Source organism: Macaca nemestrina, chromosome 6 (assembly GCF_043159975.1).
Source record: "Macaca nemestrina isolate mMacNem1 chromosome 6, mMacNem.hap1, whole genome shotgun sequence".
NCBI lineage: Eukaryota > Metazoa > Chordata > Mammalia > Primates > Cercopithecidae > Macaca > Macaca nemestrina.
The window spans coordinates 93,744,521-93,758,242 of NC_092130.1; the positions used below are offsets into that span (position 1 = coordinate 93,744,521).

The window sequence follows — 13,722 nt, forward strand, 5'->3', positions numbered from 1 at the left end:
TGGTTATTTTCCTTGGACCAATTCTTGCAGGTGAAACTTCTAGGCCAAATGGTTTTAAGGCACTCATTGTCATGCCAAGCAACTTTGACATTGTCTCTCCCCAAACCATTTGCCACAGGAGTCATCCATTTTCCATTCTGTTATTTAATGGTAACTAACCCCAATTGTAGCATTCGAATCAGAATCTATTTCTGACATATTTCTTCATCTTTTCTTTCTCTTACTTATGATGCCAAATAGGTTAGTATTAAGGCTAAATAAATGTCCTCCTTGAAGCATCAATACTTCCTTCCTGTTAAATGCCATTGGGTGCCTACTGGATGAGCCTTTTGTTGTCCTTGGACAATGATCTGTCAAGTAGTCAGCTTCTATAAGAAGGTGGCTAATCAAAAGCAGATAGTGCCCTTTGGGGGGAATACCTTTGTTACTTGGCACTTTTAGTGAGACAGAAATGAAAAGGGCAGAAGAGAATTCCAGGCAAGGGTAATCAGACAACATTGGAGGAACTTGGCACAGTTCAGTGATATAAATGATGAACATAAAAAAGTGGTTAGAGATGGGGCCAGAGGCAAATGCAAATTGCCCACAAGTTACATAAGGGGGTAAAACTTTGTGGGTGGAAACTGTAGTAAATGTAAGAGTGAATGTCCATTCTAAAGAGAACAGTCAGTATAGCCAATTGCCACCATGTGAGGGAATATCTTCTAGTTTCCAAAGCCATGAAAGGTTTCAATTTTTAAATTAATGATGGTACAAAATTAAAAAAAAACAAAAAACAAAAAAAACAACCACCAGTGCAAACTCGACCAAACACATATGTGAGCTGCATTTTGCTAACAGCCTGTCTCACTTTACAATCTTAGGACCAGGGAGTTAGGGAAAGCGCAGCTCATGAAAGCCTGTGTATACTAAACTCAGGAGTTTGAACTTTATCTTGAGAACCGTAGGGACTCATTAAAAAGACTTGACACTGATTAACATCTTAGAAGGATCACTCTGGCAGCTGTATTGGAGTCAAGTCTGAAAGGGAGCTATGTAAGAAGGGCTTAAATCAAAGCAGTGAAGGAGGCATGGAAAGAAGGAGACAGAGTTGAAAGAGGTTAAAAAGTCATATGGTTTACGAAATTACAGAGTTGAAACCTGAACCCAGGTCTCCTACCTTATATTGCTTGATATTCTTATAACTAACTATACCAATATTGCAAGATGTCTTTTGAGTGTAATGCTATTTATTTTGCAAGTCATAAGATACAGGGGATGTTCTTCACAAACATTAGCTTGAAATACCAGGATTTTTTCCTATAGCTATCATGTAGTGTAGGTAAACCTTGCACTAAAAGAAACTCCAGGAAAGAGGATATATAGAGAAATCCTAATGAGATACACAGTGGGCATATACATTGACCATGAATAAAGTCCCTCATACTTCATTTGGCTTTCTATGCCAGTTTGCAACTAAACAACAGATAAGCAGATTGATATGGTTTGAATGATGGTGACCCTCTAAAATTCATGTTGAAGCTTAATCCCCAATGAGGTGATATTAAGAAGTGGGGCCTTTTGGGAGAAGTAATTAAGTCATGATGGCTCTGCCCTTATGAATGGATTCGTGTCTTATAAAAGGGCTGGAGAGGAGTCTATCATGGCAGCTTGGACTGGTCAGACAGCCTTGAGAAGGGTGGCCTTGGGATGCCATCTGAAGTCGGCTACAGTGGTCAGAGTGTGGGCTCCAGTGCAGGGGCCTGGGCAGAATGTCAGATATTTAGCTTCCTGTGGTATACTGATGAGCAGAACTCTTCTACTGCATACCTCAGTTTTGCCTAAGGAGACATGTGCAAGAACTTTCTTCAAAATCGCGGCACCATTAATAAACAAAAGGAAAGAATATTCAGAGAGAACAATTATAAGACATTCAGGAAACATGCAGGGAGTGCATGATGTAGTATCAGGAATAGAGGATTACAAGCATTTCATTCCTTGGTGTAAAATATCAGATGTAGTATCAGAGATCTGCATATTGCCAAACACAATTAGAAATTGGGTTTCCACCTGTGTTGGGGCAGTACACATCAGTAGTAACCTTGGTGAAATCTCATTTCGGAAAGGCATCCTGTGCTGATGGGAAACTTCTCAATCATTTGGAGACTGGTGTTTTAGCCCAGATCTTCCAGGCTACTAAAAAATGTGTACCTCTAATTTTTCAATTTCTTTTGAATTTCAATCTCTTCTACACTCTCAGTTTGCCACATTGCTTTTCGATGAAGTTGTAAAGCAGATGGTAGCTGCCTTTGAAAGAAGAGCATGTAAGCTGTATGATCCAGAAACAAATATACCTCAGGAGTTAATGCTTCATGAAGTTCATCATGCATAAATGGGAAAAAACAACTGGTGTCACTGACTTTTAACTTTAGTTTGTTCATTTTAGCAAGCATTTTTATGTTTTCAGAAGTCAGAAAGCATTTGTTAAACCCAGCTTTGGTTATAAACTTGCACCACTGAAAACTTGCACACAGACTATAGATTCACTTATGCAGACATTATCATGTTCTGCATTTACAATAATGGGATGCCATCACTATTGCTAGAATACTGACATCATTCTTCTGAGCAGAAATTGAAACTGTAAATTTAAATCTTTTAATTATCACCTTACCTGAAAGAGGTTAATTAAGATATTCACACAGTATGTATTAAAGCAACCATATCACACTTAAGTTATTAAATTCAGACTATTTGTAACTTATTGTGATAGGGCCTGCCATATGGCTTAGGGTATTTGAGTAATCATCATATATTTAAAGTAAAAACTTTGACTTAAAAACAGTGTTAATGAAGGTTCTCTGGCACTTTTGATATTTTAAAAATTGTTTTGTGAGTAGTAGATAATTCAGTGCCACAGTGTGGTTAGCCCCCAGATAAACAGTGAATTTTTTTTAAGTTTTATTTTTAGTATTTCTGGTGATTGATTCAGAGCTTTAAGCTACATTTCTAGTAGTTTGCCACTTCTCCTATGTATTCTGGCTGCTCTGTCAATATGCTAATTGTGTGTCAAATTTTGTCTACAACAGCAGGCAACAGATGAAGATAAGTTAATTGGTACGTATCCAGCACTACGCATCCCTATTTTTCAATTTATTGTGTGTATTCACTTTCAATAATGTGTTTTAAACTGATATACATATAAAATATATGTACTATATATAATATATAAAACATATATACTATATAATATATAGCATATATTAAAAAAATACTAAATATAATATATATACAAATATAAAATATATAATATATAAATATATATTTATATGTATATATGTATATATGTATATATGTATATATATGTATATATGTAATATTTATATATTTTATATATTTAAATATATATTTATATGTATATATAAATATACATATATCTTTTTTTTTTTTTTAAAAGCGACAGAGTTTTGCTCGGCTGCCTAGGCGGAGTGGAGTGGCGTGATCTTGGCTCACTGCAACCTCTGCCTCCCAGGTTCAAGCAATTCTCCTGCCTCAGCCTCCCAAGTAGCTGGGATTACAGGCACATGCCACCATGCCCAGCTGATTTCTTTTGTATTTTAGTAGAGACAGGGTTTCACCATGTTGCCCAGGCTGGTCTCAAACTCCTGAGCTCAGGTAATCCACCTGCCTCAGCCTCCTGAAGTGCTAGGATTACAGGCATGAGCCACCACACCTGGCCTCAAACTGATTGTTTTTAAAAAACAACACAAGGACTTAAGTAGTAACTTAATAATGTTAACTTATTTATTTTTTGTACAGTTAAAAAAGGGGCTGGAGAAAATTAGTTTAGGCCCTTTTTTGCGCTGCTGCCTTCCATCATGGGAAGACATAGCATTTGTCCTTTTTAACTTTGTGAGGATGCAGCAAGAAAGCCCTCATGAGACACAATGCCAGAACCTTGATCTTAGACTTTTCAGCCTTCAGAACTATGAGAAGTAAATTTCTATTTATCTATAAATGACCCAGACTATGGTGTTTTATTATTGCAGTAAAAATGGACTAAGACAGATATCACTACTTAATGATATCTGTCTTATTTTATCACTTTTTGATATATTGATATATTTAGATATATCAACTTTGATATATCTAATATCAAAATAAAAGATATATCACTTTTCATAAATATTGACATATTTAGTAAAGAAAAGTCTTTCTTACTATATTTCTACCTCAAAAATTCTATGACTAAAATTAATTTATGTTTCCAGATCATCTGCATTGTGGTTAATCTCTGCATATTTAGTGGGAGTGAAGACTACTGCTTCAATTTGGTTAATACATTTTTTTAGTTCAATAATTAACTGAGCCAGACAACAAATCAAATGGAAAGTGAAGTCATTAGGTGGGGTGAAGTGATGTGAAACCTCTGAGTGTTTTCTCTCTTAACCTCTGGATGGGAGCTTGACTCCATTTGTCTGGTAAATTGATGAGCTTATAAAAGAGCATTTGTTGAACAGCTCTGTAAATAATAAAATCTACTCCTACTACCTGCTTGAAAATGATGTATTTTTCTTTATTAAACAAAATATTAAATGCTTTATTAAACAAGATATTGTTTTCTTTATTAAACATGATATTAAATGAAAATGCTGTATTTTTATTAAACAAGATATTAAATTATTTTTGCAAAAACATCAAAAAATGTATAGCTATCCTAAAGTTTCTGTACTAGACAATCACACTGGTACAGACAGAAAAAAAAAAATTCCCAGATTATAACATTTAGAGATGTGTTACATACTTATAAATTTGTAACAAGGTAGCTAAACAACGATTCTGACTATACTGCTTACAGTGAAGGTGTCAATATTCACTTCATGGTAATGATTTTAAACTTTCAACCAATGTTGTCTTATGGTTTCTTATTTTTAAATGGACACAGGAGTATGATGGTGCTAAAAATATGCTATAGTTCTAACTATCAGTTGGAATAGGTCAGGTTATATACAGTAACTAATACCCCAACATCTCAGTGGATTGAAATGACAAAGCTTTAATTTTTCATTCTGTTGTATGTCCATCATGGGCGGCCTGAGGGCTCCACTCCGTGCTGTCTCTTTACTCCAGGATCCAGGATGACAGGGCAGCCACCAACTTTGCCAGTTGCTATGGCAGAAGAAAGTTCTCTGGCTCAGAAGTCACACATGTCACTTTTAATCAAAACTTGCTGGCAAGAACTAATATAGTCTTACTCAATGATAGCTGTGAACTGCAATTTCATCATGTGCCCAGAAGGCAGAGAGCTGGAAATATTTGGTGAACAGAACTAATGACTATCACAGTTACCCAAATAATTGCTCTATTATGGTTTCACATATCTTTGTTTTCTCTGCCTGACTAAACTATGAAATCAGAATCTACAACTTGAAAGGCTCCCAACAAATTCTTTTGATTCACTGATTCTACATAGATAGATGAGTTCAATATAAAGTGTGATTTAAGTAAATTAATTATGTCCTCTTAGAACTTTCCTCTAATACTAAATATATAGATGCTCCTTCACTTATGATGGGTTACATCCTAATAAAACCATCACAAATTGAAAATGTTCTAAGTAAAAAATTCTAACAAGATTCTATTATAAGCAACAAATTCTAACAAGATTCTGTTATAAGCAATAGAAAACACACAAAGACACTAGGTTGGGTATATTAAATAGGAAATGGTAACTTATAAAGAAAAGGAATTTCTTTATTAAAGTTCTGGATCCTGGGAAGTCTAAGGTTGAGGGGCCACATCTGGAGAGACCATTCTTATGGGTGAAGCCTCTGTAGAATCCTGAGATTGTTCAGGGCATCACATGGCAAGGGGGCAGAGCATGCCAGCTCAGATTTCTCTTCTTCTTCTTATAAAGCCATCAGCCTCATTCCCATGATAACCCATTAATGCATTAATCCATGAATGATGAATCCATTAATAAATGAATGGATTAATCCCTTCATGAAGGTAAAGCCCTCACAACCCAATCACCTCTTAAAGGTCCCACCTCTCAATACTGACACATTTGGGATTAAATGTTATCGTGGATTTTGGAAGAAACAAGTATTGAAACCATATCATCTACCAAACATCATGGCTTAGCCTAACCTATCTTAGACATGCTCAGAGCACTTTCAGTACAGTATTCAATAAAATACATGAGTTATTCAACACTTCATTATTAAAATAGGCTCTGTGTTAGATGATTTGGCTCAGCATCTTGAGAAAGTATTGTACCACATATCGCCAGTCCAGGAAAAGACCAAAATTCAAATTCAAGGTAGAGTTTCTACTGAATGTATATTGCTTTTGCACCATCATAAAGTCAAAAAATCCTAAGTCAAGCCATTGTAAATCAGGGACTGTCTGTATTTAAATCCAGTTCTGGGATCATACTAAAATTGAGTTAAGAGACCAGGAAGGAATCACCTGGGTATCAAATCCAGGTATAATCAACAAAATAGTTATTCAAAGACCAACTGTATTCATTTTTCCACAAATGCTACGATGCATTAAAGAATCATGCATGTAAATCTGACACCACAATAATCCCTTTCTTTACTTTCATTGTATTTGCTGTGTAAATCTACACATTAGGAACCATCCACACATTGTTGAAGAAAAACAGCCACTTATGCTGTCTGTGCTCACTTTAAAATCACGTTCATAAATCCAAAATGTCTAGGACTCTCCAATCTTTATCTCCATACCTCACTTATCGCAGGAATTCTAGATTCATATATATCTTGATATCTCTGCTGTGATGTCTGTTAAATTTCTAAAACCTAACCTAGCCAAAACAAAACCATCTATTTTTACGAACTGCAAAGCTGTTTCTTTCTCAGTTCTTCCCATGTCTGAAAGCTGCGCCATTTACCCAGTTTGTCAAGCTAAAACATAGGAATCCTTCTGATTCCTCTCTCTCCCTTATTCTAAACCAAACCTACTAGCAAGTCTTGGGGACTTTACTGCTAAAACATATACATGATCTAAGAATTCTTCACTAGGTCCTCTATTAGCCTACTCTAAGACTGACTTCCACTTGGACTACTGTTAAAACCTCCTAACTGATCTGTCTGTGATCACAAGCTCCCTACTTCCAAATCCATTTGCCACACAGTGATAACTCCCTACTTCCAAATCCATTTTACACATACTTTTAATAGCAATCTTTTAAAAACAAACATCAGTCAATGTCATTGCCCTTAAAATTTACCCTTATACTTTGAATAAAATTTAAAGACCATTGACCCTTGAGGCTTATTTCATTGATACATACATCGCATACCACTCCCTCTCATTTCCACTACATATTTCTACTCCTTCAATACAATGGATTTGCTCGCCCAAGGGCCTTTGCATTACCTTTCTTTCAATCTTTGCAGGAAGTCTGCTTGTCATTTAGGCTCAGCTGAAATGCCAATGTCCTGACCATTCTATACAAAAAAGAACCACCTCATCACTATCTTTTGCATCACCTTAAATATTTGCATATTTCTTTATTATTTTACAGTGTGTCCATGTTTATTTATTCTTTTTCACTTGTATCACACGACTAAAACATCATCTCAGCTGTTTTGCTCACCACCATGTCTTCTTTCTTCTGTGCCTAAGTCACTGTCTGGCTCACATTAGGTACTCAGCAAATATTTGTTGAAAAGATGCTTATGATTTCAAAATACACAAAGTACATGGCATGAGCAGGGAAGGTAAAAAAGTTACATAACACAACACTTGATACTTTGTAATTATTCTGGAATTTCAGACTATAAAAATCATCAGATTATAAATTATCAAACATAACAAAGACAAATGCTTTTGTAGTGTAATTTTTCCCCAAGTAATTAACCTGACTTGGAAGACATTTACATTCAAACCTAGACAGTTCAGTACTGGAAAGAGAAAACAAAATGAACAAGAACAAGAGTTGAGGCATTTACCAATATTGAACATTTATCATGTGCCTGGCATAATATAATTGTCATCTGTTTAATTTTAACGAGGTAGGTATTGTTATTCCCATTTTATAAATTATAATATTGAGGCGTAGACTCATTAAGTAGCTTGCTCACATAGTGGTGAGTCCTGACACAGGAGCAGCAGCATCTACAACTAGAAAAGTAGTGATAACTCAGGAATAAAAGGTGTAATGGCCACATGGAACAACAGAAAAAAAAGAGCCCATATAACCAAGACAATCCTAAGCAAAAAGAACAAGGCTGGAGGCATCACGCTACCTGACTGCTAACTATACTACAAGGCTACAGTAACCAAAACAGCATGGTACTGGCACCAAAAGAGATACATAGACCAATGGAACAGAACAGAGGCCTCAGAAATAACATCACACATCTACAACCATGTGATCTGTGACAAATTTAACAAAAACAAGCAAGGGGGAAAGCATGCCCTATTTAATAAATGGAGCTGGGAAAACTGGATAGCCATATGCAGAAAACTGAAACTGGACCCCTTCCTTACACCTTATACCAAAATCAACTCAAGATGGATTAAAAGACTTAAACGTCAAACCTAAAACTATAAAAACTCTAGAAGAAAATCTAGGCAATACCATTCAGGACGTAGGCAAAGACTTTATGACTAAAATACCAAAAGCAATTGCAACAAAAGCCAAAATTAACAAATGGGATCTAATTAAACTAAAGAGCTTCTGGACAGCAAAATAAACTATCATCAGAGTGAACAGGCAACCCACAGAATGGGAGAAAATTTTTGCAATCTATCCATTTGACAAAGGTCTAATATCCAGAATCTGAAAGGAACTTAAACAAATTTACAAGAAAAAAACAACTCCATCAAAAAGTAGGCAAAGGATATGAACAGACACTTCTCAAAAGAAGACATTTATGTGGCCAACAAACATAGGAAAAAAAGCGCATCATCATCAGAGAAATACAAATCAAAACCACAATGAGATACCATCTCACGCCAGTAAGCATGGTGATCATTAAAAAGACAGGAAACAACAGATGTTGGAGAGTATGTGGAGGAATAGGAATGCTTTTACACTGTTGGTGGGAGTGTAAATTAGTTCAAACATTGTGGAAGACAGTGTGGTGATTCCTCAAGGATCTAGAACCAGAAATACCATTTGACCTAGCAATACCATTACTGGGTATATACCCAAAGGATTATAAATCATTCTACTATAAAGACACATGCACATGTACATTTATTGCAACTCTATTTACAATAGCAAAGACTTGGAACCAATCCAAATGCCCATCAATGATAGAATGGATACAGAAAATGTGGCACATATACACCATGGAATACTATGCAGCCACAAAAAAAGAAGGAGTTAATGTCCTTTGCAGGGACATGGATGAAGCTGGAAACCATCATTTTCAGCAAACTAACACAAGAACGAAAAACCAAACACTGCATGTTCTGACTCATAAGTGGGAGTTAAGCAATGAGAACACATAAAAACTGGGAGGGGAACATCACATACCACAGCCTTTTGGGGGGTGGGGGGAAAGAGAAGGGAGAGCATTAGGACAAATACCTAATGCATATGGAGCGTAACACCTAGATGACAGGTTGATGAGTGTGACAAACCACCATGGCACATGTATACCGATGTACCAAACCTGCATGCTCTGAACATGTACCCCAGAACTTAAAGTATAATACATAATAATTTTAAAAAAAGGTGTAACAACAAGGGAACACCCCACACTAACAGAAGTGTAGTAGCCCATTATTTTCTGTAAAGAGCACACCATGTCTGAGATATAAACAGGATTTGGGGGGGGGGGCATGAGTTTAATGGAACACTGGAAAATTATATGCATTAAGTGAAAAGCAAATCCAACTAAGAGACTGATGTGTGACAACAATATTATACACAAAAATGTTACAAACTTAGGCTCTTTTAGCTTGCAGAAGAAAAAATACAGAGTATAAAATGGTCTTCAAGTTAAATAGAATTATATCTAATTTAGTGATAGAGTTCTAATTGTAGGTCTTAATGTGAAAATCAAATTATCCTGAAAAATTCCTTAGGAAAATACTAATGTCCAGCATGTTATACAAATTTCAATTGGTCCAGCACCCCAGGATCAACAGGTTTCCTCCTATTTTGGGATTTATGGCTATTTGTTTTCCATGAAGCAGTAGAAAATGTTACATGGTTGCCTTGTGTTTAGTTGCATGTACAGGTTTATCTTTAAATGTAGTGCTCACATAATAGAAAGATAGCGGGAATTCAAACAGCTAGGGAAAGGAGATATATGTTTCCCATTTCATTTCTACTCCTGGGCATATGCTGGACTAGAATGCCCAGCACTATTTAAATTGTTCCCTTTCCTCTCTCTCTTCCCTCCCCCTTTTTTATGTAGGAGAGGGGAACAGAGAGAATATGATGCATTTGTACACATTTTATGTATTCAACATGACTCTATTTTATATGAGTGACTTTAATGTAGATTTATCTGATATAATACAGAAGGCAAAACTGTGATGAAAGAGTAGACATTACCAGGTAAAATGGGCTTTCATTTAAAGTAATATGCCTTTTTGTCCCACAAAGCACTTATGTAATGGTTATGTGCCATATATTATTATTTTGGATTAGATAATAAATACATTCCATTCCAATATTTTTTGTGAAACAAGTAGACAAAACAAAACAAAACAAAAACAATGACTTTATTCTATTTTAGATTGACATTATTTCATTTATTGCTTGTAATTCAAATAGGAGTATAATTAGTAATAAATTTAGGATTCTTAGAGTATATAATAATCTATGATATTCCAAACATTCAGAATGAGTTACTGAATTCAATTCCCTATCATTGTAAATTATTTGAAATGTAGGACAGGATTACAATAATTTTCAAGTTTCAAAAGATGCCAAAAGGCAGTAAGCAATTAAGTAAAATAATATAAATATCAGGAGAAATAAGAATTTTCAAAATTTCGGGTAACTTTAACCAGCAGAAAATTTCAATCAGGTTCACAGTGACTGTGAAAGACAATCCAGGAATGCATTTCAGTTAGTAGGTGATTAAATGGGCTAAATAAAACCCCTTCTGTCTTTGAATATATGGCAAAACCGTCTTTACAAAAACACAAAAATTAGCTGGGCATGGTGGCAGGCACCTGTAGTCCCAGCTACTCAGGAGGCTGAGGCAGGAGAATTGCTTGAACTTAGGAGGCAGAGATTGCAGTGAGCCGAGATCTTGCCATTGCACTCCAGCCTGGGCAACAGAGTGAGAATCTGTCTCAAACATACATACATATATATATATATATATATATATATATATTTTTTTTTTTTTTTTTTTTTTTTCTCCCAAAGAAATGAATAAACCACACAATTTGTTTCAGGATGATGCAGGGGGAAGATCATTCAGAGTACATAACCTATGGTAATGAGTTAAGACTAAGTACAATGGGAACGCACTGGAATACTCTAGGAAACGGATGGCAAGTCTGGAGACATAGGGAAAAGTATAAAGATATAATCCAATTTGTGTTTTCAGAAGTTCACTATGTGGAAAACAGTCTAGAGGTCAGAGAAGTAGAAATGGGGAAAAAAGGGAGTAGGTTACAGTCATGCATGCAAAAGGATCATAGCTTAGACTAGGTTAGTGGCAGCAGAAATAGAAAACATGAGATTAAATTCTAAGATATTTTAGAAGCATAAAGTATGAGACTGACAAATGAAGTAGAGCTAGGGGTGAGAGAAAACAAGAAGCTAAAGATAACTCTTAAATTTCAGGCTTTAGTTGCTGTATAGCCCAGTGATCCCCAACCTCTGGTCCATGGCCTATTAGGAACCAGGCTGAATGGCAGTAGATGAGTGGTGGGTGAGTAAGTAAGCTTCATCTATATTTACAGCTGCCTCCCATCACTCACATTACCACCTGAGCGCCACCTCCTGTTAGATCAGCAGCGGCATTAGATTCTCATGGGAGCACAAACCCTATTGTGAACTGTGCATGTGAGGGATCTAGGTTGTGTTCTCCTTATGAGAATCTAATGCCTGATAATCTGTCACTGTCTCCCAGCACCCCCAAATGGGACCATCCAGTTAAAGGAAAATAAGCTCAGGACTCCCACTGATTCTACATTATGGTGAGTTGTATAATTACTTCATTATATATTACAATGTAATAAAGAAATAAAGTGCACACTAAATGTAATGTGCTTGAATCATCCCCAAACCATCCCCCCACCCACCCCAGGTCCATGGAAAAATTGTCTTCCACAAAACCAGTCCCTGATGCCAAAAAGGTTGGGGACCTCTAGTACAGATGTAGTACCATTTTCCAAAAAGGGGAAGACTCTGCTGGGTTAGATCAACTTAATATTTTCTTTCCTGTATTATACAAAAGGTCCATTTGTTACTTCACTTACTTGGCAATTATTGAATATCTACTATGTGTTAGGTTATGCTAGTTTATAATATTTTATTTTTTGTAACTGTCTATTTTTACCGAATTCCCAATTTCAGGTTATTTTTTGAACTCTATCAAATGTAATATATTTTCTCACCTAGAGTTACTTATCTGTGCACCCATCCTTGGTTAATGAAAAACAGTAACGACTTTTTTCTTTGTTATTTGTGCCTCCCTCTAGTATTCATTTTAATTGGGCATTCTAGATGTACTTAGAACTATTACACCATGTGGCCTCATTATCATACTGTACACCAATTATTTATTGGTGTGTTTCTGAAATTACATCCTATCCTCCTTGAGGGAAGGCACCTGGTCTCTTTCGTTTGGTGCTATAGTCCCAGCATAGGACACAGTGCTTGGCACATAGTAGGTACATCATTACTATATTAAGGTGGAGATAAAAGGCAGAGGCCTATAACCATTGTCTAAGGATAATGTGTAATGCCAAATTTTCATTCCTATGACGGGTTTGTTTTCCTCTTCTGGAAGTTATTGGTGTATGTTCCTGACAGCTTAAATGGAAGACTCCAAAAATATACTTGAGACCTGACAGACCATCTTATTATTCAGTGAGAACACTGAGATCTTCATCTGCCTTATTTGCCCACATAGCAGTTGAGAACAGATAAAATGTTCTCCAACAGTTTCTATGTTTTATATGGTGCCATTTATTGCTTAACCCAAAATAAACCTCAATAAATAGAAAATTATCATTTTCATGATTTCCTTGAAATGGGATATATAGGTCCATTTGGTTTTATATTAATATCTCATTACTTCATTGGTTTGCTAAATTGATTTGTTCAATTCATATCTTATTCTCTAAAGTTGGGAAATTTCTAGAACATCATATATCATGGTCCTAGGGAAAATACTCTTTAAAATCAGCACTATATCCATAACAGAATGTGTCAGTGAAAAAGTTGATTTTCTCTGTATTCCATAAGGAGAATATCATATATCCCCAAGTAAGAGAAACCCCATGCCTTCAGATCACAATCAAAACACATGTCCAGAGAAAATATTCCCTGTGGTTGGAGCAAACAAGAACCTCTATGACAAGGAAGGTTTTCAGAGGCTACAATACACCTTCCTGAGTAACCCTTCTTAGAGCACAATTTGAAGAAAGCTTGCTGATAAATTACTTATAGGTACAATTAAGTTCAATAGTGAAATAAATGAAATGATGTAAAATGATATAATATTAACGCATCACAATCTATATATTTGAGTATATAAATACAGCAGCATGGAAAAGGGAGTTTTT

General features: G+C 35.7%; 1 protein-coding gene and 1 pseudogene across 5 annotated transcripts in view; one reads left to right on the top strand and one right to left on the bottom strand.

The window, feature by feature from the left end:
• Positions 1 to 13,722, bottom strand: part of LOC105475044 (X-ray repair cross complementing 4) — a 292,455-nt gene that overhangs the window by 76,464 nt on the left and 202,269 nt on the right. The window lies entirely within an intron of this gene.
• Positions 1,643 to 2,371, top strand: LOC112425448 (coenzyme Q-binding protein COQ10 homolog B, mitochondrial pseudogene; annotated as a pseudogene).